Source organism: Arvicanthis niloticus, chromosome 26 (assembly GCF_011762505.2).
Source record: "Arvicanthis niloticus isolate mArvNil1 chromosome 26, mArvNil1.pat.X, whole genome shotgun sequence".
Lineage (NCBI taxonomy): Eukaryota > Metazoa > Chordata > Mammalia > Rodentia > Muridae > Arvicanthis > Arvicanthis niloticus.
The window spans coordinates 24,417,842-24,445,333 of NC_133434.1; the positions used below are offsets into that span (position 1 = coordinate 24,417,842).

At 42.2% G+C, this 27,492-nt stretch overlaps 1 pseudogene; it reads left to right on the forward strand.

Moving 5' to 3' along the window:
- Window positions 1-22,655: 22,655 nt before the first annotated feature.
- Window positions 22,656-23,280, forward strand: LOC143438878 (small ribosomal subunit protein eS8 pseudogene; annotated as a pseudogene).
- The last annotated feature ends 4,212 nt before the right edge of the window (window positions 23,281-27,492 follow it).

Here is a 27,492-nt window from a genome sequence, read left to right on the forward strand (position 1 = left end):
ATAAAAGGCGTGCGCCACCACCACCCGGCCAGTATGAAGATCTTTACCATGTAATTTACTCCTTGATTTAAACAATGCTGTCTTGTAACAATCTTAATTCAAAGCACAGATAATTATGGAGATGGAAAAATTGATTAAAAGGGTGGTGAGAATGGAGATAAAAAAAAAGTCTGAACATTGATTGCCTCTAACTGGCCATCCACACACATTTGGCTCTAACTGGTCATCAACACACATCTGGATGTTTTCAAATGCTCTAAACCATTTGCCTAGTGACGAGGCCAGAGCTCATACAGGATATGACTTGCAGATTTCTAGAGCTGCTGTGCACAGTTTCCTTGTGAAGTTCCACCTTTGCTGACCTTTGGGTATTAATTTTGCTTGCTAAGAGACTGCACTTTTCCATGGCTACTTCATATACCTTTGGATATACATACATACACACATACATATGTATATCTATGTACACATATTAGGGTTCTCCACAGTCACAGAACTTATGGAATAAATATATTCAAAGGGAGTTTATTGGAATAACCTTAGGCTAGTGATCTAGTAGTTGCTCAGCCCCATGAGTCTGGCTGGTTCAGCTGGACTGTATAATTTGGAATCCTGAAGAGATAGGCTCCAACAGAGGTGCTGGCAAGGTGAGTGTAAGCAGTCAAAGACGAAGAAACCAAACCCATCTCCCATTGTCCTTATGTAGGCTTTCAGCAGAAGGTATGACTCAGATTAAAGGTGAACCTCAAGATCTGGATTAAAGGTGTGTGTCGATCTGGATCAAAAGTGTAAGTCATCCCACATCAAGATCTGTGTCTTCCAGCCTCAAGATCCAGATCACAGGTGTGCCCTCCATTTCTAGATTGTAGTTCATTCCAGATATAGTCAAGTTGACAACCAAGAATAGCCATCACATGTATGTATTGTAACACACACACACACACACACACACACACACACACACACACACAACTTAAACTTTTCCCAGCACTGAGGCTTGAACCTGGAGCAGTTAAGTAGGGCACTATTCTAGTCACGGCTATAGTCTACAGGGCTTTCAAAAGTTTGATGCATTTAGCGTAGTTTAGGAAAGTAGGCATTCTGTGAAACTGCTGAACTGGAGGGCTCCCTTCTGCTTTGCATTGTTAACTCACTTAATTAGCAACTCAAGTGCATTTGTTATCCTCTTAATTATACTTATAAGACCCGTGGGCAGAGATGGTGTCCACAGAAGCTGGAATGTTTGAAACCCAATCCCTGATGTGATAGTGTTTGGAGGAAGGGTCTTGGAAGGCAAGAGGGCAGGGTCCTGGGTAGGAATAGTGCCTTTATTAAAGGCTCCAGAGAGCTGCCTTCCTCCTTACGCCTGGTGAGAAACTAACCATTTAAATACCAGGCTCTCACTGGACATCCAATCTATAGACACTGAAGTCTCTGCAACTGTGACAAATCAACTTTTATTGTTTTAAACCACCCAGTCCTGGATAACATCCTGCTATAACAGCTGGGATGGACGCAGGCATGCCTTGGGCTATATATCAAATGTGGTGAGGAAACTAGGAACAAGCTTTTAAAATACTTAACATAGTAGCAAATTAAAGCTTCAGCCCACCCACCCCCATCAAGAAAACAACCCCCCTCAACAACAAGGACAAAAAAACAGGCTCAACTTAAACACTGTATTTGTTGGCTCACTTGCTTTTACCCTGACTTGTGAAGGACTAGCTTTTATTTGGCTACATAGTAATAATTCTATGACTTAGGAAACTAAAGGGTGATTCATTATTCAGGACGTTGTCTGATGACAGCACCCCATAAAACCAGGTATGGTTGCCCACAGTAGCTCATTATGGCATTTGGGAAGTGGAGACAGTATCAAGGCAATTCTCAGAAATATGGCAAGTTCAAGGTCAGCCTGGGATGCATGAGACTCCATATATATATATGTTTTATGAGACAGGGTTTCTCTGTGTAGTCCTGGCTGTCCTGGAACTCACTCTGTAGACCAGGCTAGCCTCGAACTCAGAAATCTGCCTGCCTATGCCTCCCAAGTGCTGGGATTAAAGGCATGCGCCACCACTGCCCGGCAAGACTCCATATTTTTTAACATTGAAAAAAAAAAAATCTCAGCCCATTCAACTTTTTTTTTTTGTTTTTGTTTTTGTTTTTGTTTTTGTTTTAAGACAGGGACTGTGTTGTCAACTTGATAGAATCTAGAATTTTCTGGGAGCCTCTGGGCTTGATTGCATTAGAGATAGGAAATCCACCCATTGTGGGTGGTACCATTCTCCTGGCTAGGACCTTGGACTATAGAGAAAGGAACCAAAGAGCAGCAAGCATTCATCCACCTCTGCTTTCTGACTTTCCATGATGTGACAGTTGCTTCATGCTCCTGCTGCCTTGCCTTCTTTGTCATCACAGACTGTACTTACAAGACACGAGAAAAACTCTTTCTTCCGTAAATGGCTTTTGTAAATGGCTTTTTTTTTTTTTTATCACAGCAACATAAAAATCAAACAAACAAACAAAAAAACAAAAACAACAACAAAAAACCAAAGACAAGGTGCTCCAAACTCACATTCCTTGTGCCTCAGTCTCCCTAGAACTGGGGTTACGTGTGTGTAGGACCACACTCAGCTTTCATCTGGTTTCAATGAAAGAACAAATCTCCTACTCCTCAAGCTGCCTGTAAAATGTTTTACCTCTGCTTAGATTCACAGATTCTCACATCCAAATACTGTCGTTTCACCAGCATATGTCATCACTGGTGGTCATAATTTCCCTTCTGTTTATCATTTCTCAAAAGCATATATTTTACTAGATACGCAGATGCCTCATTAGAGAGAAGGGAATTTGAACTTGAGAGCTACATTGGCTGCATCTTAACTAAGTAGTGTCCACACACAACCATGTGAGAGGGCTGCACTAGGTAGATCCTGAACCTGCTAAAGAGTAATCTTAATCCCCATGAACCTGTAAAACGAGCTCTGACTCTGAGACCTGGGAGACAGCCCAGAGTGGTAAAGGTCTTGCTATAAAGTGTGCGAGTTTGGATCCCAGCAACCATGTGAAAGCTGGGTGAGAAGGTTGTCCCACTTGTAACTCAGGGAAGCAGGCAGATGGAGATGGGATCATCACAACAAGCTGGCTGGCTGGCCAGTGTGTCGGCTCCAGGCTCCGTGAGAGTCCCTGCTTCAGTAAGTCAAGTAGACAGCAATGGAGAAAGACGCTGGACACCAACCTCTGGTTTATGCACACATGTCCCTGTGCATTTGCCTCACACAAGCATACACGAACACATACATGCACGCCACACATACATACGCACAGAGCTCTGAGCTTTGAATTCGGGCTGCTTCTCACGAACCTTAGTAGCTACTGAAAATGCCACACATAATCACATATGTGCTACTGTATTAAATCCTGTGACTTTTTCTTGGAAATATTTAAAATAAAGGAGTGAGCTGGAGTTCACAGACTGTATTCACGGTTCCACTAGAGACCTCTTCTGGTTCTCTGACTCCCGTGAGTGCAAAACCCAGACTAGAGACTGCGCAATCCCGACTCTGCCCCCTGCTGGTGAATCTGGGGTAAGAGACAATTTGTTCCAGTCTGTTCCCTGGCAAGGGAGGAATAAGTACCCGTGAAGAGCTGAGCGCTGCAAGGCGCTGCTCCTTTGGGAATATCTGGAGCTACTGAGCTCTGTGTGTGGTAGCTGGGCCTCCTGATTTGGCATCACATGCCTTCCACACACCTCGGTTATTTCAAGTTTCACAGTCTTGTCACCTCCCTTGTTATCTTGAGATAACCAGTTGTTTTGGTGTCAACAGCAGAGAAGATCCAAAAATAAAGAAAGCCCAGAGTATTAAATATAAACTACTCCTTAAGACAGGGGCACGTTTCTATTGCATTTATTTTACTAATAAATTAGTCCAGAACTCGTGGTCTTTATGAGCAGAGTTCTTCACAGGGGCACCCATCTTCCCCTGAACCTTTGCAAACTCCAGAGGGCTTTTCATCATACCTCTGCATCGACAGCTTGGCAAGTCACTCCCTAGGATGCCGTATCATCACGGAAAAGCTTTCTACAGAGGATGACGCCATTACTTTCTGGGCTGAGACTTTGCAGCTACACATCTGTCCAGATTTCCTCCGGCTTTTTGCCAGAGAGTGAACGATCTAACTCCGCTGAAATTTGCCTGGGCATTTTGTAGACCCTAATATTTAGTGAACCACCTAAGCCCTGGGATCTTGTTATGTAGCCCAAGCTAACCTTGATCCTGTGATCTTCCTACTTCATCCTCTGGAGTTCTGGGATTATAGTTGCACACTATCTTTAAAGTTGTGCAGCTTAACCTTTTAATTTGTGCATAATTTAGTCAGCTAGACTGACAGCAAGGAATGATTTGAGGGTCATTTGCTCCCAGGGATCCTGCTTTTAGGAGTGCAGTCAATTATAAAATGCTCAGTTCTCAAACAGAGAACAATCCTCACTCCCCTCTGTGCCAAGCTCGCTAGTCTACCACAGGAATGTAACCTTACTGAGTATTATAAAGACAACACACATTTTCAGAACAGCTATTTCCAAGGGGTGCAAGTGTGTCCATATTCACATCAAGATCTGGTGTGGAGACCATTTTTAATGACTTTAAGGTAACTTATTCCAAAGGGGATAAGGGAAATCATCTGGTGCTTTCCTTACTGAAAAGGAAAAAGAAAATTCTACAAATTTCTTAGCTGATTTCTTAAAATCAGGTCATTTTACTACATTATCAGTATAACTTACACTTAAGAAGAAACTATCAAATTTGAAAAATAAAGTAGTTTCTCTTTAAAAGCGTGATGCCAGGAATATCTCCTCTGGTAAAAATGAATAATTATTTGGGTTTTTATTGCCATAGCAATAATATTTCCTGCCAATAGTTTAATTTCAGTTTTTGAATCAATGGAAATATTAAGGTTTTTATGCACACACACACACACACACACACACATTTCAGACATGAGAGACATTCTGTTGTATTATTTTCTGGTTTTGTATTAGTTTTATGTGTTCTGTCTTTCAGCACAACCAATGTCTGCCTCCTAGCCATTGTCCAGACTGTAGTAAGGGCTTTGAAATTGACGGAAAGTTTCCCTACTCAACTCTTTCCATTACTCGAGAAATATGCTGGGGATGAAGCACAGGGACAGAACACTCACCTAGCATACACAAAACCCTGGGCTTGGTTCCCAGGACAGCACACACACACACACACACACACACACACACACACACACGTACATGCACACTCGCAGTCTATCTACCCGACGAATTCATGCCCCTGTGATAAATTTCCCAGATCCGACTTTCACATTCATTCCTTAGTGTCAAAGGTTCTTCTCCAGTGGCTTGTTCATGCCCCATCGACACTTTGTTTCCTCAGAAGGAGCTTATCTCTTATCTCTATTCTGATTACAATTCCCATCCTAAAACCAGGCACCTGGGATCTCCCTCTTCCCTTCTCTCCCCTTCCCATGTCACCACACATTCCAGAACAGAGATGTGAACCCTCCTATCATGTGCATAACATTTACTGAAGGCACAAAGACAGGACACAGTAACTGCTACTTCCCTCTACCCGTTTGTATTCCTCCACTTCCTCGAATTCTGATAGGCCAGACTCTGCTTCAAGAATTTTGTTCGTGGAGCTGAGGCTGTAGATCAGTGGGAGAACACTTATTTAGCATGCACAGAGTTCCTCGTTTCTACCACTGCAAAGCCAGACATAGCCAAGACTTTCTCATAAGCATCAGACTGCCGATAGCCATTACCTAATGCTGAGCTAAAGGTGGGGCACAATTTCCTTGGACCTGTGCAAACAATGGTGGTTGTCAGTGTGGTGGCCTCTTATTGACAAGAAATATTTAACCACAACAGCAGCAAGCTAGAAGCAAGTGTCCTTCAATATGAAAATGAATAAATAAGACAAGCTCACAAATGGAATGTCAGTCAGCAATAAAATGGAATGCATTACCGATTCGTGTAGATTATAAATAAATCTCAAAAATCTCCTGTGTGAAAGAATCTCTAGTTCATTTACACACAGTTCTATGGGAATAGAAATCAGAGTCAGGGTTGAAATAGTCCTTGGGAAGAGACAGAGGAATTTTTCCTGAATGAGGAAGCAGAGTGTGTCTTTCCCTAGGTATTGGTTACATGGCTGCCCAGTTGCTTTTTCGCCTTAGTTCTGAGGGGAACCCACATACTGGTTCAGGGCTCTTCCACTGGGCTGTACCTCAGGCCTCAGAGCTTTTCCTTAAGCTATAGTATCTTTGTGTTTGAACCTGTATTCTCTTCATATCCCGTGCCCCAGGCAACCTTTCAGCTTCTGCCTTTTACTGCCCTGTGTGACTTCCTCTGAGGTTTTCTGCAACTGCAAACTGTGGAAGAGAAGCTAAACAAAATGGACCATGACCTGGTCTGAAGGTGCACAGCATACAGTGTCAAGCTGTATGGGATCAGATCTTCCTTCCCCTCAGAGGACTGGGAGTCCACACAAAACAAAGGAGGAAATGTGAATCTTCCCTTGTGGGAGGAAACCCAGTACTCTGAACAGCACCCTCCTTTCTAAACACTATTTGTTGACTTATGGAAACAACCTGATGCCAGGAGGTACGATTCTTTAAAATTATCATTTTGAATAGGTAAAACACCAATGGAAAGGGTTCAGCTGGCTCTGGCTGGTTTTGAACAGGGAGAGGCCATGAAGTTCAGTGAGAATGGTTTCCGACTTTCAATTGCCCAAACTGTGGGTAAATAAATCTAGGCTGTTTAAAGCACCAGGGTTACGGTAGTGTTTTTCATTACAGAATGAGTACACTGTCTGTGGCAGTGAGTACACTATCACTCCTGCAGTTGGGAGGTGAAGCAAGAATTAATAAAATATCCCTAAATCCCACAACCAGAGATAATGGTCACCAATTATTTGGAGACTGTCTGTCTATCTATCTATCCATCCTTCCATGCATCCATCCATCCATCAGTCTATTTTTGGTATGAGGCCCTAGGGGTTTATGACATACTTGGTGAGTGTTCTACTTCTGAACCATATTCTCAGCTCTGTGTCAGATGTTTTGTTTGTTTTGGTTTTGTTTTTGTTTTATACATGCACACATATGAAAAAGTTTGCACACATACATACACTCAACCCATGTGTATCGGTTCAAAAGTACATACTGCTTTGTAACTTATTTTTCCCCTCTCAAAAATACATTATAGACAGTTTTGTTTTTTTTTCCCCAAGGTAGAGAAGTTTGATCTTTCTCTCCTAGGCAACACCTTTCCCTTCTATAGTTAAGCTGTTTGAGAAGTGAGGGCACTGAACACTTGGTGGCAGCATTGAGACAAAAATTTTGGAAAATAACCCAAAGGCCCCCCCCCCCCCCCCCACTTTGTTCAGCTGAATCTTCTCATTTCCTTGCTGATATTTAATAACCAGGGAAAGAATATGTGTATCATTAGGACTATATTTCTCCATTGGCTCCCGATTTCCCCAAATTGGGCTGTACCATTCCCTCCCCAAACAGAGAAGTTTGTTAAGATCAGACTGATGTTTGCTTCCATGTCCGGTCGTGAGACTGTGCAGCTGTGCTCTTAGGAAGGAGGAAGCTGCTTGCCATCTCCTTCTCCCCTTTCCTTGATAGATATCACATCAGACACAGAAGAGATGGGCTGACACTTTTGATGCCTCTCCACTCAGACAACTTGGTCTGATTCTTGCCCCTTGCTGGTTCCTGCTCCTTGCCAGAAGAAGGTCTGGAGGACTTGGCTCCCTTGTGGCTCAGGCACTCTGCGGGTGGTACTTCCAGTAAGATCTGGAATCCCAGTGTCCTCTGGAACGTCTCCTGGGAGGGGATACCCCACGCAGCAACACTGGGTTCCAAGAGGAAGCTGGGTAAAGCCCAACCTTCCTCAGGTTAGAATAAATCACTCATTTTTATTGAAGGCTTTTTTTTTTTACCCCAATCCTACATTACCACACAGGACAAAGAAGGCCCTGGAATTTTAGTAACTGGAGGAAGAGCATTAAAAAAATAAGTTTCTATATGTATATGTATATGTATATGTATATGTATATGTATATGTATATGTATCTCTCTCTCACACACACACACACATATATTTAGAGGTGCTATATTCCTTCAGGCTGCAAGCACCTCACACCTCATATGCAAAACTTGTGTTTGTGTAGTGCAATATACAAAGGAGAAAACAAGAGGCAAATCTGGCTCTTTATTTCAGCTACTAACTGGCCTTGCATCTTGGTCAAACCCCACAGCCTTGGTGTAAAAGTATTTTTTATTCACCTGATGTGATTGTCCTCTCAGAGGCTTACTGTTGAATAGGCACACCCTTTCTAGTTCTGAACTCTGGCTGGCTGGTACAACTCAACTGTTCTGGCTCAAAATTCATCTCCAAGCTCACTGATTCAGTCTGGTTTCCTTTGGCTCCTCACTGAATTGTTCTGCTTGGCTTCAAACTCTGTCAATATGTTCTGATCTTCTGGCTCAGTCTTCTTCTCTGGCTCCAACTGCCTCTGCTGACCTGCACGGCACTCACTGCATGGACCAATTTTTCCTGCACTGCTCTCAAGTGGCCTCTTTCCTGTCCTCGTAAGAGGTGAGTGTGTTCTATTTCTGACTCATTCCATCAAATCTTTCTCTGATACATCATTTTGTCTGCCCCTCAATTAGATCTCACTTTCAAACATGGCTGGTTTTTCCTCTTCCTTCCTTCCTTCCTTCCTTCCTTCCTTCCTTCCTTCCTTCCTTTCCTTCCTTCCTTCCTTCCTTCCTTCCTTCCTTCCTTCCTTCCTTCCTTCCCTCCTTCCTTCATTCCTGCTTGATTTCTTGCTTTCTTCTTCCTTTCTCTCTCTCTCTTTCTTTCTCTCTCTCTCTCTCTCTCTCTCTTTCTTTCTTTCTTTCTTTCTTTTTTACAAACTAACTTTACTTTCAGTATGAGAGACTAAAGATGAGTACTAAGGGTATGTCTTATTTCAGCAAGATCACACAGACCTAGAAGGTCTTTGGATGTGATACCTTGCCAGAGCAGCCATGTTGCTGGGTTAAAATTGTTCTACATATGGGTATTTGTCCATCTCTGTTTTGTTATGTAAGACCTAAACAGAAAAAAAAATTATACCTTGCAGGTTAAGGGTTCTGTTTTCAGTTAAGACAGTTAAGAATAAGTTCTTGCTTGTCCTGTTCAGGTTAAGGTTTCTGTTTGTAGTTAAAGAAAAAGTTTCTGTTTGTCCTGTGTTAAGTATTTGAAAGTTAAGGTTTCTATTTGTAATTAAGAGTAAATTCCTATTTTTAAAGATCTGATGTAAAATGCAAAACATTGTAACCATTTTAATTATCTAATATTTATATATCAATAAAGATACAGGAGGCATAAACTGAGGTAGAACTCTGCTAGCTCAAGGAGGCAATTTTATTTTTTAACTATATATAAAATATTTATTTACAAGCGTGATCTTGCCAGGCAGTGGTGGCACACGCCTTTAATCCCAGCACTTGGGAGGCAGAGGCAAACAGATTTCTGAGTTCAAGGCCAGCCTGGTCTACAGAGTGAGTTCCAGGACAGCCAGAACTACACAGAGAAACCCTGTCTCGAAAAACCAAAAACAAAAAAACAAACAAAACAAAACAAAAACAAGCGTGATCTTACAAATAACTGCTAGCTCTTTAGAGATCTTTATCTGTGTCATTTCACCAAGCTGCTCTACCTTTCTCTTGAGCTCCTCCAAACCCAAGGACTCTTTAACTCTTTCCTAGAATACTGTTTTTCCTGTGACCTGCCAGCTGCTTCTCTGTGGTTCCTGCAAACCCAAGTAGAAAATTCCCATCTCTTCCAGGCCAAGAATTGTGTGCAGTTTTGTCTACATTGCTTTGTGTTCCCAGCTGGACCCACCTACCCAGGAGCTATCTTGGATCCAAGGATGAAACACACACATACATTAGCTTATTTTTAATATGCCTTTTAGCTCAATGGCCGGGCAGTTCTAAGCCCCCCCTCGGCTAACATGTCCATACCTTCCCTCCCAGCTCAGCATCTCTAAGTCTTCCCTCAGCTTATTTGCCAGGTTTCCTTCTGTGAAGCCCATTGGTTTTGCTGTCCAAGTCTCTGAGTCTGTCTCATCTTTCTCTCCCAGGTATCTCGATTCTCTTCCTCTCTCCTAGCCTTCAGGAACCTGAAAGTCCTGCCTCTTTCTTTCTGCCCAGTCATTGGCCACTGGTATCTTTGTTGATGGATCAAGAACGATTTGGATATGAGGACCTTCAGTGTCAGTAAACAGATTCCCAATCAAAGCATCAGAGAGGTGGGGGAGGAGGGGAGGAGAGGGGACAGGAGGGAAGGGGGACATGAGGGGAAGGGGGAGGGGGAGAGGGAGAGGGAGAGGGAAAGGGAGAGAGGGGGAGGGGGAGGGGGAGAGGGAGAGGGAGAGGGAGAGGGAGAGGGAGAGGGAGAGGGAGAGGGGAGGGGGAGGGGGAGGGGGAGGGGGAGGGGGAGGGGGAGGGGGAGAGGGAGAGGGAGAGGGAGAGGGAGAGGGAGAGGGAGAGGGAGAGGGGGAGGGGGAGAGGGGGAGGGGGAGAGGGAGAGGGAGAGGGAGAGGGGGAGGGGGAGGGAGAGGGGGAGAGGGAGAGGGAGAGGGAAAGGAGAGAGCTCTATCAAAGGTCCAATTGCTTATAAAAGAAGTCCCTAGTTCCTCCCCTACACCCTTGGCAGGCTGAACCATGTCTCACCATCATGGTGTGTGTGAGAGGCTCCAAGCCAAGTCTGTAGGGGCTAAATGATTTAACCATTACTGTGGGGCAGTTTGAGGCCACCCAGCTGACTGTGCCTCAGATTAAAGACCACAAGAACTCTCCCAAGCAACTTGCCTTAAAATAGGCAGGAACTTTCCTTTCTTTAGCATTCTTACTTAAGGAGGCTTTTAGAGGCACCCCCAAACTGCATCTCTACAGGACACACCTAACTGCATCTGACAAATGCAATATCTATGTAAGCTTTTATATTTTGCTAACAATTAGGTTTTTCTATGTACAATAATAAAATATCCTGTAAAAACTCTGTATGTATGTATGTATGTATGTATGTATGTATGTATGCATGTATGTATTCTCTCATATCACATTCTGACAGTTTTACTCCCTCCTCTCTTCCCCATCACCAATTCCCAGATCCACTTCTTCTCAGCAAACATGTGTTTTAACCTACACTAAACTTGCAACCCCATTCACATGATGTCTATCCCTACCCATGATCCTTCTCTTTCATTGTATCTTACTAACAATGTATAACAGCCGACTCTCTTCCCCCTGTGAATCCCTTCTCTCTCCTATAAAAGGGACTTTAAGAGGCCAGTGGAGACTGTTCTCTCAAGTCCTGACTTGGTGAGGCAGCTGGCTGGCCAGTCCACACTGGACCCTGAAATATACCTTGCTTTTAGTTGGGCAGTCATGGATTTGATCTTTTCTCCTTGTGATTCTCAGGTTTAACAGTTAACTGTAAGAAACCACAGTACCTGGTTCCACCCTAGACTTAACACATGAGTGCTGGAATTCTTTCTGCACTATTTTCTACATTAAAAACAGAAAGAAATTTAATAATTTATACTTTAAAAAACAACTATGGGTGTGGGTGAAACCTCACAAGCTGTTAAGAAATACTTATCGTTGGGCTTGGTGGTACAGGCCTTTAATCTCAGTGCTTGGAAGGCAGAAGCAGGTAGATCTCTGAGTTTGAAGCCAGACTGGTCTATATAGTGAGTTCCAGGCCAGCCAAGGCTACAAAGTGAGACTCTGTCTCACAAAACGAGCAGAAAGAAAAAATTTTATGATTTAACCTGTGTGTTTTTTTTTTAATTTAACACTATGCCCCAGGATTATTTCACAGCAAAATAAAGTGGAGGTCTTTATAATTTCATTTGTATCTGTGTATTACCCTACAGTGTGGATTCATTATGGTTTATTCAAATGGTCCCTCATGGGGCTTATGAGACGGTTTGGTGGGTAAAAGTACTTGATGCCAAGACTAACAACTTGAGTTTGATGCCAAGAACCCATGCAGTAGGAGAAAATTGATTTCTGTAAGTTGTCCTCTGACCTCCACACATGTGCTATGGTATGTACACCCCCCCCATACATTTCTCAAAATGTAACAAATGGTCCTTCAAAGATGGATGTTTGGATTCCTAACAGTATTTCAGGGCAATGAATACCTCTGTTGGGTATTGCATCCAGCATCATGTAGGTCTTGGCCAGTGCTAGAACAAGATATACATGGTAACACTATGCCTTTTCAGCATGCTTACCAACATATTAAAATATTTGACAGGATGTCTAGACTCAGGGTCGGCTTCCAAGAACATACGCTACTCTTTCCACAGCCAGTAAGAGCAAATTTAAAAATAATACAGAAAATACTTTTTCACCAACAACAGCAATAACAATTGCATGAGAGGGTTGGTAGCTAACGCACGGTAGATGAAGCATGTAACGAAAGCTTGAACAAGCCACTCATGCAGGATAGACACCTTACAAGTGCTGTTGAAATGATCGATGTAAGGAATGGATATATACCGAAGGTGTAAACATGACACCACGAATTTCTAAAGATATAAATAATGTTAGGAAATATGTTATATATGGTGACTTTGGGGGAGAGGGGGGAAATGAGATTGTAATGAGGGAGATGTGTGTGTACTGACCATGGTAATGTGCTGAGAATTAAGACAATGCTTAACATAACTCTTCAACTAAATTAGAACAAAGCAAAACAAAGGCTCATTAACACATCTCTGCAAATCCACAGGGCCCAGGCTTGTTTTACACCGGGCAGGCAGAGGTTATATAAATGGATCATTAACCATCCCACGGCATGCTGAGAAGCCCTTGGACAGCTTTCCTAGGCATGCAAGCACTTTGCTGAAATGAATTCAACAATTTGTAAAACCCAGGCCTCCAGGCTTTAGCTGAAACATGGTGCCCAGGACATCTTGCCTTCTTCTGAGACCTGATCCTAGGAAACTCACAGTCTGCTCGCATGGGAGGAGGTTAGCAAAAGAATAGTTTCTCATTATCGGGTGGTGAATGTCCGACTCTCACAGGATTTGAAGTGGGAAGCCACTGGTGGTGACCTTAAGCCACAAAGGTTCACCAAATACTTCTGCTAGCTACAATATTCTAACCCTTCCTCCTCATGGTGGAATGACAGTGTTTACACTGTGCATGCTTCTAAAGAGGGCTGTGTTCCAATAGGCTCACTCGATTTCTCTCAAATACTGAGCTCTGACACTGTAGTCAAAACAAAGGTGTCCAGGGGAACAGTGTTCCTTTGACTCATCAAATGCTATTTATGGAAGGCGTATGTTAAGTAGTCATCCTGCCCAGTCCTCTATCTGACACTTAGCAAGACTCCATTAGTCATCTGAATATGATTGAATAACCTTTGTCTGAACACCTTATTATTCCAGACAGAGGGGGCAATCATTTTCATTCATTAATGCATTTGCCATTTCAACATTTATTTATTTATCCATTTATTTATTTTTGTTTTAATTATTATTTACTTCAGAAACAAAAAGTAAAATATTTTAGAGCATTTCATCCACATTGCAGGATATCTGGTCATACTGTGAAGCCCAAGATTGTATACTGGAAAATCTTATCTCTAGTTATGGTGTAGCTCAGTCCTAGAACACCTTGAATACAAGAGTGTTGCAGGATATTTGATCACACTGTGAGATTGTGTACTAGAAAAAATCTGTTTCTGGTTGTGGGATAACTTGGCTCTAGCACATACCTTTAATCCAAAGAGCTTTCTGTAAACAGGATTAAACAAAGTCAACCATAGTTCAAGAGGCAGAGCAAGCAACCAGTTGACAGGGAGTAAACATAGGAAAAACCATAGAGAATAGGAAGAAATCAGGAGGATGGATAGAGAGACTCACAGGAAGTAGAAAAAATGGACATTCTACTTGAAAGGGTTTTAAAGAAAGTGTGGAGGAGAACTAGCTTTTTCCTTCTGGGACATCCATTGAGGGAGAAGGTCAGCTTGGTGCTTTTTCTGTCTCTCTGAGCTAGCAGGGTTTCACCCCAGCATCTGGTTTCCAAGTCTTCATTTGGTAAAAATCAGACAATTGGGATTTTGTTTTAAAAACAAAACAAAACAAAATCCATATTTTTTTGGGGGGGGTGGGTTAAGGAAAAAGAGCCTTACAAATTTGAAGTCCCTATGTTTCTCCTACTTCTTTCCTTGTGGTAACCATTACTATGAATTTATTTTACATATAGACCATACTTTTTTTTTTTTTTTTTTCGAGACAGGGTTTTTTTGTATAGCCTTGGCTGTCCTGGAACTCACTCTGTAGATCAGGCTGGCCTTGAACTCAGAAATCCGCCTGCCTCTGCCTCCCAAGTGGTGGGATTAAAGGCGTGCGCCACCACCCAGCGTAGTTTTTTTTTTTTTAAGTTGAATCTGCTATGTGGCTCTGGCTGGCTATTAACTCATAGTAATCCTCTTGTTTCTTCCTCTTGAGTGTAAGGATTACAGATATGTGCCACCACAGTGGAATATAATTATTTTTTAACTTCTAGAAATGCTATTATAGCTCCTGTGTTTTTTGTTTTGACAGCAAATAATCCTTTAGTGACTCTCCTGGTATACTCCGTTACACACATATAAGTTCCTTTATGTACGTTTATCTATGAGGGAGTGGAATCCTTGCCAGAACATAGAGCAGTTTTAGCTTTGCTAGAAACTGTCTGATTCCCTCCCAAGTGAAGGTCTTTGTTGGCCCAACAATACTTCAACTGTCAGACTTGTAAATGTCTATAAATCTAGTAAGGTACAAGGCTGTCTCATTGTTTTATTGTGACTATCAATTAACAACGATCATTTTCATGTGTCTTTGACCATTATAGTTTATTGTTTTGTGAGTTGCCTGCTTATATCTGGTGTCTGTGTTTTGTTTGTTTGTTTGTTCGTTTGTGGACTGGGTTTTTAATCTTCTCATCTTGTTGACTTTCCATTCTTTGAACACTGGACACACACACACATACACACACACACACACACACACACACACACACACACATACACACACACACACATACATACATCACATATCATATTACTATTTTTCCCAGTCTGTGGTTTAGACATACTTTTTTTCTTTAATAGTGTTTGAATCCACGGGCCTTAGCTCTACCATTGAGCTACCCTTCTGTCCCTTTTTAAACTGTTTTATTTCATGACAAGGTCTCTCTAAATTTCCTACATTGGCCTTGACTTCAGTCAAAGCTGAAACATGTCTTCAACTTGAAATCCACCTACTTCAAGCCATGAAGGCGCTGGAGTTGCAAGCTCACGTCATCAAGCCCTGCCTACAGCTTGACTTTTAGCTCTGTTTATAAATTTCTATTTTTACACTGAAAATCTATAAACAGTTTACACTTTTATACAGTTAAAATTAGCATTTCTTTCTAAACATTTGTTACAAGGCTGACCTATAAGCCAGTATCAAATGAAGGCTAAGCAAACTACCATGATTCCAACGTTCCCCGGGCTACTGGCAATTGAGTCACTCAGCACAAATGTTCTTGTAAGTGGGCTGTGGGGAGAGGGCAGTGGTCAGCCCTATCAGGTGTCAGAGTGCTCTCACTTTCTGGAAGGAGTTTTGGAAGAGGAGTTATCTCCTGCTGGCTCTGCTCCTGCTGATGTGACTTCTGGGAGCTGGGGTGTGACAGGTTGGGCACTGGGAGCCACCAGAGGGCCTGGCTCCTGCTCTGTCAGCTGCTAATTCCATCAGAACCTCAGTGTCAGGATCTGTTAAAATAAAATGAGGTTGCTGTCACAGGACTGCTGAACTCCAGCTGCACAGGGGTGACAGTGGTTTGCAAGATGACAGATAAAAGAAAAGCAGGGGTTTCTAACTTGTGTGGTTTGGTGCTCATAGTTGTAGAATAAGAGAACCCCCTGACCCCCCTCTCTTTCTCTCTCTGTCTCTCTGTCTCTCTGTCTCTCTGTCTCTCTCTCTCTCTCTCTCTCTCTCTCTCTCTCTCTCTCTCTCTCACACACACACACACACACACACACACACACACGCACACGCACACACACACACAAATCTTTAATATAGAGAAAGAAAGGAGGGAAGGAGGAAGAGAGAGAGAACATTGAAAGACAATGCACATCGGAGAAGCTGCGCATTTGTTCAGTCATTGGCTCAATGTGTATTTATTAGGTCCTTCAATGTACCGATATGGCTGCAGGCACATGAATACATTATCTGTACTCTCTTCCTGGAGGTGTTCCCTTCTCCCACACTGACCTCTGCTACCCTATGGGGTATGCCTCAGCCAGCTCTTCTGAGAGCACCTGCATTTGCTGCAGAGGAAGCCCTGTGGGGTAGCTGACACGCCTGCACTTGATCCAGGGTCCTGGCTGTTTCTGTCCTGGGGAAGATGTGAGGGCTTGTGTTTCTCAGTGTTTTGATCAAAGGAACACAGCTGCTGTGGGGATCTTTGTGGAAATGTAATCCACAGGCTGGACCTCACCATCTGTCTTAGGCCTCACTTTGAGGGAAGACTGTCTTTGGCTGAACCCTAGTGTGGATCAGAGGAATGCTGGCACCTGCCAAGGGAAATATCAAAGTAAAAGAAAATAAAAATGGAATATAAGTCAAAGGAAGCCTTGTAAAACAACATGTGACACTCCTCTCCTGTCCATGGGGAAGACAGTAGAAAAGAAACACAAGGTTACAAGAAGGGGGGGAGATAAATCAGTAAAGGGGCTGCTTTACTGCGACATGTGACCCTCTCCTTGTGGTGAGTTTGTGACTGATTTGTAGACAGTCTAAGGAAAAGAACAGATTGTGTATGTGCGCTTAGGTTCTGCACATTTTCCTGACTCACAGACAATGATTACATTTAAGCCTCTTCTCCAGCTGACAGGATGCAGGACTGTCGTTTATACAAGCTAGGGTTGAGAGGAGAGGAGGGGAGGGGAGGGGAGAGGAGGGGAGGTGAAAGAGGAAGAAGAGGAGGAGGAGGAGGAGGAGGAAGAGGAGGAAGAGGAGCAGGAGAGGCTTATGTTTTTTCTACTTCAAAATATTTAGTTGCTTATTTGTTTTTTGTTTTTGGGGGGGCTTTTTTTTAACATGGTGGAGCACACTTTTTTAAAATTAAATTAATTTTTTTTTACTTATTCACTTTACATCCCGCTCACTGCCCCCAGTGACTCCCTCCCACAAGCCTTCTCCCATTCCCCCTACCTTTCCCCTCTGAGCCATGCCCCGCCTGCCCTTATTCCCCTACCCTGGAACTTCAAGTCTCTGAGAGGCTCTGTCAGTGGTGGTGGAGCGTACCTGTAATCCTTGCACAGAAGGATTAAGAACTCAAGGTCATCCTTGGCTGCATTTGGAGTTTGAAGCTAGCCTGAGCTACATGAGACTTAAAAACACTGTTTTCCATCTTTATATTGTAGATATAATATTTTAGGGACATTAATATCTTTATAATAAAAAACAATAGCATGCCTCGCACTCTGATCTGTTCTCTAGTGATCACCCTACTTGAATGATTCATTTCTTGTTTTTTAAATAATTATTTTTGTGACATGATGTGTTTTTACTTACTTTTTTTTTTTTTTTTTGAACCAAAGCCTCATGTAGTCAAGGCTAGCCGCTAACTTTTGAGTGGATAAGAGGCATACAGATGTTACTGATTCACTTGGTCTGGGTTTGGCATGTGCAGTGTTTTCTCTTATAAGATGTTTTTCCAAAAGATAAATCCAAACTAATTCCTCCTTTCACAAACAATCCAATCATTTCCTTTTATAAGCTTACTAAAACTTTATTATGCGTTACTCAATTTATTGTACTTCCCCACCAAAATGGGTCATTCAATGAGAATACACACACACACACACACACACACACACACACACACACACTCTCACCCTATTGATCTTATAAACCCTTAAAAGTCAGAACCCTGAAAAACCTGAGTTATAGCAGACAGTAGTGGAGATCTAGCAGCCCTCTTCAAAGGCTGAAAAAATTCTCAATTCTACTAATTATTGGAAGATATTAGAGAAAAAAACCTTCTTTTCAAAGACACTTGTACCTCGACTCATTACAGACAAGAGCTTCTTGCTGACAAAAGCCAGCACTTCCTTTCATGAATATTTGACATGGTTTTTAGAGACAGAACCAAGGCCTTGCTGTCATATTTTTTTTTAACTAGCAGAATAAATTTCCATAGGTAATTGGGGTGCAGTGGCCTGTCATTACAGCCGAAGCTATTTCCATATAGACTTTTTAACCCAATGGGGTTCTCCTTTCTAAGAGTGAGACTGAGACAAAGTAACATTTCGTAAATAGTATGGATGTCTTGCCCCCTCCCACAGGTCCCTCCAGATCTTCTCCTTTCCCTTCTCATCCAACTTTAAGGTTTTTCCAAAAAAAAAAAAAAAAAAAAAAAAAAAAAAAAAAAAAAAGCAAAAACAAAAAACAACAACAACAAAAAAAACAATAATTCTCCAAACCAACAAACAAAACCAAACCTTGCCTAGTCCTCCCAACCCCCACCAAAATGTAACCAAATAAAATAAAATCACACACACACACACACACACACACACACACACAAACACACACACTATGGAGTCTATTATATGTTGGTCAACTACTTCTGAACATGAGGCTTGCCTTGGAGTGGTTAATATACCCAGGGTTTCTCTCCTGGAGAAAACTGATTTTCCTTGTCCCAGTAGGTATAAATGACAGTTCAGTTGTTAACCTTTACCCTAGTGGCTAGGTATTCATTCAGCTACCCATCCATTTATCCATCCATCCATTTAAAAAATAAAACAATATAAAATATAATAAGATAAAACAAAAACTATCACTTCAGAGTTGGACAAGATGAGCCATCAGAAGGAAAATGACTCAAAAGAAGGCACAAAAATCAGAGACCAACTTGTTCATACACTGAGGAACCCCCAAAACACTAAAGCTGAAGCCATAATACATACACAGAGGACCTGATGCAGACCCGTGCAGGCCTGAACAGAGCATGAACTTCCCAATTACAAAAGTAATACATGTGAATGCTGGGAAAGGAGGGACTGTTTTGAAAATAAGCAGAAAATAGCAAGGCTACTTCATATTAATATTTTGTTACTTGTCTCCTTGATTTGTATACATTTATGAGTTTTTTATTACTTATTATTTATTTTGTGTGCATGTTGTGTGTGTGGTGGGGGCAGGCATGCCATAGCATACATGGGGGTAGTCAGAGGACAACTCCCTGGAGTCTATTGTCTTCCTCCTCCATGTGAGTTTTCATAGATTGAACTCAGGTTTGCAACATAACCATAGGGCCATCTTGCTAGTTCGTTTTTTTTTCCTGATAGCATAATAGCTTATATTCAGAGAAAATGGAATAATAAAGTTTCATTAGAGAAAAAAGTCTGAGTGAATAAGAACCATCTATGTGGACTCTGGAGAGGCGGCTCAGTAGTGGAGAGCACAGTTGTTCTTACAGCCGACCCCGCTGAGCTCCCAGCAGGCATGTTGGATGGCTCACTATTGCTCCCTAACTCCAGCTCCAGAGGGACCAGATATTTCTGTACTCCCCCTGCCCTAGTTAACTGTACGCATCCACCAACACACATAATTAAAAATTTGAAAATACATTCATCTTAAACTTAAAAGAACTGTTCACACAAACAGGTTGAACAGGGAGAGAGGACCGTTCACTTATTCATGATGATAGATGTGTAAAAAAATAAATTTAGTGACAAAACTACATAATTTAGGTTAAAAGGGAAGTAAATCTATTTTCTTTATTTTTAACTTCATGGAATTCTTCCTGTCTTGAATTTGCACAAATCTGCAGCTCTGTAGGTGACTCTAGAGATTGTCTTGTCCAATCTCTACTTTATGTTGGAAGGAAAAAGCCAAGTTAAATGGCTGAGCAGCAAGGCCACAGCTCTGGTCCCCTGCCCTTCATGCTGCATGTCATAATGAGACCGACTACCATGCATAATTAATATATGCTAATGAAGCACCAAGATGCAACTAAGCAGCACTGACGAACATTTTATGGGTAATACCAAAGAGGAAGGAGCAAGCTGAAAAAGATCATAGGGAAATAGAACATGCAATCCAGAAGCTCTTCCATGGTCATGGATTGGTAGAATTAACACAGTAAGAATGGCCATCCTACTAAAAGCAATCCATAGATTCAACACAACCTCTATCAAAATTCCAACAAAATTATTTACAGACCTTGAAAGGACAATACTCAACTCATATGAAAAAACTGAAAAACCCAGGAGAGCTAAAACAATCCTGTACAATAAAAAAAATTCTGGATGTATCACCATTCCTGATTTAAAGCTATACTACAGAGTGATAGCAATAAGAACCACATGGTACTGGCTTAAAAATAGACAAGTTGATCAATGGAATTGAATTGAAGACCCAGACATAAACACACATAAATCTGCACACCTACAGACATCTGATTTTTGACAAAGAAGCAAGAAATACACGATGGAAAAAAAAAAGCATCTTTAAGCTGGTCTAACTGAATGTCTGCATGTAGAAGAATACAAATAGATCCGTATCTATCATCCTGCGCAAAACTCAAGTCCAAGTGGGTCAGAGACCTCAACATAAAAGCAGACATGCTGAATCTGTTAGAAGAGAAAGCAGGGAATAGCCTTGAACTCATCGGCACAGGTGACAATTTCCTAAACAGAACACCAATAGCACAGGCACTAAGATCCACCATTAACAAATGAGACCTCATGAAACTGAAAAGCTTCTGTAAGGCAAAGGACACTGTCAATAGGACAAAACGGCAGCCTACAGAATGGAAAAAAGTTTCACCAACTCCATGTCTGTTAGAGAGCTACTATCCTAATATATGTATATATACCTCAAGAAACTACATATCAACAAGGCAAACAATCCAATTAGAAAAATGGGGTGCACCAGGCAGTGGTGGCACATGCCTTTAATCCCAGCACTTGGGTGGCAGAAGCAAGTGGATTTCTGAGTTCAAGGCCAGCCTGGTCTACAGAGTGAGTTCCAGGACAGCCAGGACTACACAAGAAACCCTGTCTCAAAAAACAAACAAAAAACAAAAAACAAAAAACAAACAAACAAAAAAAAACAAAACAAAAAAAAAAAAGAAAGAAAGAAAGAAAGAAAGAAAAAAGAAAAATGGGGTGCAGGGCTGAAGAGATGGCTCTGCTCTTCAGGAGGTCCTGAGTTCAATTCCCAGCAACCACATGGTGGCTCACAACCATTTGTAATGGGATCCGATGTCCTCTTCTCATCAGAAGTGAAGGTATGAGTACACTCACTAAAGACAGTGACAGTGTACTCATACATAAAAAAAAAAAAAAAAGAAAGAAAAAAGAAAAATGGGGTGCAGACCTACACAGAGAATTCTCATTAGAGGAAACTGAAATGGCTGAGAAGCACTTAAGGAAATGTTCAGCATCCTTAGCTGTCAGGGAAATGCAAATCAAAACTAATTTGAGATTCGGTCTTACCCCTGTCAGAATGGCTAAGATCAGCAACACAAGTGGCAGCTCAGGCTGGTGAGGATGTGGAGCAAGGGGAACACTCTTCCGTTGCTGATGAAAATGCAAACTCATAGAACTATTATGGATATCAATATGGCAGATCCTCAGAAAACTGGGAATCAATCTACCTCAAGACCCATCTATACCACTCATGGACATATACCCTCCCCCCAAAGAACCAAAGACAAACAAACAAACAAACAACAACAACAAAACCCCGCCCCATCCCAAACCAAGGACTCTTGTTCAACCGTGTTCACTGAAGCCTTATTTCTCATAGCCAGCACCTGGTAACAACTGAGACGGCCCTCAACTGGAGAACGGACAAAGAAGTGGTCCATTTACACAGTGGACTGTTACTCAGCTGTTAGGAAAAATGACTTTATAAAATTTTCAGGCAAATTTCCTATCACCCACCATCCTGGCATCTTTCCAGGGTTCTGTGATTCCTCAAGACTCCTCAGACTTTAAATGAACATAGCTGCAGGCTCAGGGATTTTCCACAGCTGTAATTTGTCTAAGTTTAGGTACTGAAACTTCATCAAAATAGCTTACTGTAATCAGGGTCATGTGTCAGGGTTAATTTGGATAGTGGGTGCACAAATAAAAAGAGTAGATATAAAGCACTCTTGAAATCCCTTGCATTGACCACACAGAGCACTGCTCCAGTGTGCAATTCTGTGAGTAAGTAGTCTATGTAGTGACGCATAGTATAAAAGAAAAGGTTTCTATAAAGAATAGGGTATACACAGTAGGTGGACATACAAAGCCAAGATTCACAAAGGGGCAACAGACTCAGAGGCCTGTGCAAGGAAATTGCCAAGCTTGAGTGAATGAGTGTGGCTACATCTCTCCACCTTTAATGTACCTGACTCTGAGTTCATACAGTTGCACTCCCATGAATAAAATCCTCCTTAGTACAAAAAACTAAGAATTTTAAGAAGGGGTTTTAGAAACCGGACCGTGAAGCTTTGCGCTTCCTCTTTCTAGCCAGTGCCGAGCCATGGGCATCTCTCGGGACAATTGGCACAAGCGGCCGCAAGACCGAGGGTAAGAGAAAACCCTACCACAAGAAGCAGAAGTATGATCTGGGACAGCCTGTTGCCAACACTAAGACTGTCCCTGGCCACATACACACAGTCCGAGTTCTAGCAAGCAGTAAGAAGTATTGTGCCCTGAGATTGGATGTGGGGAACTTTTCCTGGTGCTCTGGGCGTTGTACTCACAAGACGAGGATCACTGATCTTGTCTCCAATGCATCCAGCAATGAGCTTTTCTGCACCAGACCCTGGGGAAGAATTGCATTGTGCTTACTGACAGCACACTGTAGGGCAGTGGTACGAGTCCCACTATGCACTGGCCCTGGGCTGCAAGAAGGGGACCAAGCTGACTCCTGAGGAGGAAGAGATTTTAAACAAAAAAAACAATCAAAATTCAGAAGCACTATGACTAAAGGAAAAAGAATGCCCCAAACCAGCAGTCTTCTGGAGGAATAGTTCCAGCAGGGCAAGCTTCTCCCCTGTATTGCCTCAAGACCAGGCCAGTATGGCAGAGCAGATGGCTATGTGCTTGAAGGCAAGAAGCTGAGGTTCTATCTGCAGAAGATCAAAGCCCAGAGAGGCAAATAAGCAGTCCTTCCTAATTCAGGTAATAACGGTGTTTGCGCTTCTATATGTATATTGTCTGGGTGTTTCCATGGATGGTTTTTTTATTTTCCTGCTCTGTGAGTAAACCTGAGGAAACTCATCTTTACTGTGCAGCTGTACTGTAGGGGCCCAGTCCTTGAAAGCCAGACTTGTTTTGTGAATGATACAAAGTGAAGCCAGTATTCCCCCGGACTGCCGGGAACCTAGAGTGGATTGGTGTGACAGAGGCTAATACATTCTACTATGCTGAGTTCCAACAACAACAACAACAAAAGAATTTTAAGAAGGAAAGGGATTTATGGAAGATGATGAGTGAAGAGAAATGTGAATTGTTTTTATCTGTAGCTGGAATTAAGATATTACATGCTTGTTACCTACTAAATTCTAAATGAACACAGGGTTTTGTGGGCTCCCCACAGGGTTTACTAAAGGTTTCTAAAACCACTGGAACTTTCTGATAAGTCTTAGAAACTCTACCACGTAGAAAACCAGCAACCCGTTGCCCTGCAAGTTTAATATCAGTAGGATATTTATCTGTGTTCCTGCTGAATGATCCATTTTGGATTCTAACACAGTCAAGCTGTATCAAGCCTAGCCTAGTTCTTTGAGAAGTTCAGACAGCGTTTCGTGATGCCATATTGCTGTTGAAATTTTAGTAGGAGACGTTTCACCTCTTGATGTCAAGATGTTGTTACCAAGGTCTGTGATTCCTTATTCATGCCCATCTCAGCCTAATGATGGAACACATTATATTTACTGTTGTTCGTTAAATATCTGTAGATGCTACAAAATTAATACAATGTAAATCTATTCAAAACTATTGAATTGCAGGGCTAGGGAGATTATTGATCAGTAATTAAGAGCAGTAGGTAGGGCCGGGTGGTGGTGGCGCATGCCTTTAATCCCAGCACTTGGGAGGCAGAGGCAGGCAGATTTCTGAGTTTGAGGCCAGCCTGGTCTACAGAGTGAGTTCCAGGACAGCCAGGGCTACGCAAAGAAACTCTGTCTCAATAAACACCCGCCCCCAAAAAAAAAAAAAAAAAAAGCGCAGTTGGTAGTTGGTATTCTTATAGAGGACTCGGGTTCTGTTCTCAGCACTCACATGGCAGCTTGTAACCAGTAGTAACTCCAGTTCTAGGGCACCTAACACCCCCTTAACCCCCTTCTAAAACCCTATGGGCATGTGCATGTGCACACACACAAAAAGTAAATAAGTAAGTAAGTAAATCTTTAAAAATTCTTCTGGGGCTGCAGTCATGGCTCCATGGTTAAGAGCACCGACATGGTGGCTCACAACCCTCTGTAACTCCACCTCCAGGAGACCCAACACCCCCTTCTGAACTCCACAAGTACCAGACACACATGTGGTGCACACTCATACACACAGGCAAAATACTTACACATATAAAATAACACAATAAAATAAAAACTCTTCTGGCAATACTGCCTGAAGGCCTTTATAATTTAATGGTCCAATTGCACAAAACAGAAACAAGACAAAACATAAAACACAGGTAATACACAGAGAAGAAAGAGGGAAGCCTACCTTTTAGGCTGCCCTAGCCTTGACAGTAGGTGTCAAAGGGTTAATTATTGGGACTTGGATTATGCACTAAGCTCATATGTGGTAAAGTAGGAAGGGGCATAGAACTGTGTAAGGTTGCTTGGCCAGACTCCAGCTTTATCTAGAATATTTTAACTTTCATTTGCGGAAAGACAGAGTGATACAATGGGATGTTACATTACTAATTGTGTGTGCTGGGAATATTTTAATTATGTTTTCCACGACTGCTTATAGTGTATCAGTTTTCAAACAAAGACAATGTATACTTTTTGCTGCTCAGCTTCGGTAGCAGAGAGAGCTGTGCATATTGTGCGCCAGCCTGGTTGGTGAGTGGTGGGATGCCTAGAATATACTATTCTTAGATCAAGAGGTTCTGAGTCATCCAAGGTACTATAGCGCTTGTAAATATCACCATCATTTTCTCTTTTATTTCAACCCCTGCCCCTTACTTTTTTTTTTTTTTTTTTTTTTTTTTTTTTTTTTTTTTTTTTTTTTTTTTTTTTTTTTTTTTTGTAATAGGGTCTTTTGTATTTCCAACTGCCCTTAAACTCACTATGCTAAAGCTGGTTTTCATAATCTGATCCTTCTACCTCCGCCTCTGAGTGCTGGGATTTTAGGCATGTATCACCATGGCCAGCTTGTAATATTTTACACAGGAGCTAAACTCCCTACAGTTGAATAATTGCCAATAAATTATTTTCTTATATGTGTTTATGTAGCAAACTTATGGGCCATTTGCCACACACTGAGTACTGCATGACTAGTCTGCAAGGGTGAGAGACACAGTCCCTATTTAAGAAGGGCTGATGTCAGAAATATTGGTGCTACCTATGGTTCAGAGCTGCACAGACCACAGGGGACTGTCCGTCCTGGCCCCAGTGGTCAGGAGTGTGACACCTGAAATCAAGTTTTATTGTTAGTCATCAAAGCAACATGTGGGCTGCTGAGCAAACAGGAAGATGTTCTCACCAAAGAGAGTAGAATTAAACATGAAAATGAAGTCTGAGAAAGGACAAGGACACTAGAGAAGAGGGCAGTGGGGTTAGAAGTAGGTTCATATAGGATCTTGTTTCAGAAGATCTTGAGCTTAATTTGGAAGCTATGAGAAACCAAAAAAGAGACAGCATGCTTTTCATCTGGAACAGAAAACCTATTTCTACCTGGACCTGGTTGAAAGTTAGCAGGCAGAACTCACAATGGGCTTCATGGTCTGTGCAGGAATGCCGAAGTGATGGGTTCTCAGCTTGAGTCTGGTGTGAGGTCTCAGGTACTAACAGAATAATGCTTGAGGAAGCTGATCAGCTTTGGTAGTGAAGACACCTCTGGAAAGAGCTCATCCTGAGAGAAGGAAAGGGATGTCTGTTACCTTGGTGAATATGTGCTTCCTTATGATTGCATGTCTGAGCAGACCCTGGAGTGGAGGCAAGGTAGTGTACCTTACTACTTAGGATGGATATATGCCAAGCTAGTGGGCATATCTGTGATAGTACTTTTGGAAGAGATTAAACTTTGAGTAGGTGAGCTGGGTAAGAAGATTGCCCTCATCAGTGTACATGGCCATTGTCCAGTCCACTGGGGGCTTGAGTGGAACAGGAAGGTGGGAAAGGGATACTTGTCCTCTTCTGACTCTGGATGCTCTAATTCTCAGGCCTTCAGACTCAGACCAAACCACATCTAGTTCCCCACATCTCCAGCTTGTAGATGACCCCTTGTGAGATATCATTTGGTCTCTAGAGTCATGTGAACCAGCTCCCATAGTAGACTGCTTTATCCATCTATTGAAGGTTATATGTAGAACCTGACTAATCTGCCCCATAGGGTACAGCGATGGAGAAAGGTACATTTTGCCATTCCTACCCCCTACTTCCCAGTATGTCCAACAGTAACTCAGATAACTCCACTGTTCCAAAGCTCTGGGACCCAGCACAGGAGAAGCCCGAGGAAGGGCACTGTGTAGGCCTAGGTTATACTCAAAGCAAAGGAAGGAAATGTTTGACACATGTATCTGTCCACAGATGGGGCAGTGGGGTGTTCTGATGTGCACATTGGTCTGTGGTGGAAGAGGCAGAGCTTGATGACTGATTTCACATGCCTGCAGGACACTGTACCATCTAGCAAATGAGAAACACACTAGGAAAAGAAGAAGATAATCTTAGCTGATTTGATGTTTGTTAGTGCAAACAGTGAACTCCCATAATTAGTGGCCTGTGTGTGTGTGTGTGTCTGTTTATTGGTGGGTTCTGTTTGACAATGAAAAACAGAGGCAAGAATCAGTAAAGTAAATGCAAGCTAGAATATGTATGACTCAACTTCCTGGCATAAACTCTCCAAATTCCAACATTAGTAGCTGGTAATGACTCCACATTTGCTCTTACTGTAAAAGCGTAGGTTAAGAACTCAGTCCTAGCTCTGGGCCCCAGTTCTGGTCCTTTATCCTTCCCCCCATATCTCAGGGCCCTGGGGCAGGTTCCTGGTACTTTCGGGAATTAGTTTACTAATAAAGAAAGTGAAAGAGTACAGTCATGGGCAGGTGCGCGCGCGCGCACACACAGGTTAAGTTACTCTCTGGCCTGTTGAGCATGTGCTATGTTGCTCTCTGAGATGGCCTATCCCCAAGCCAAAAGGAAATG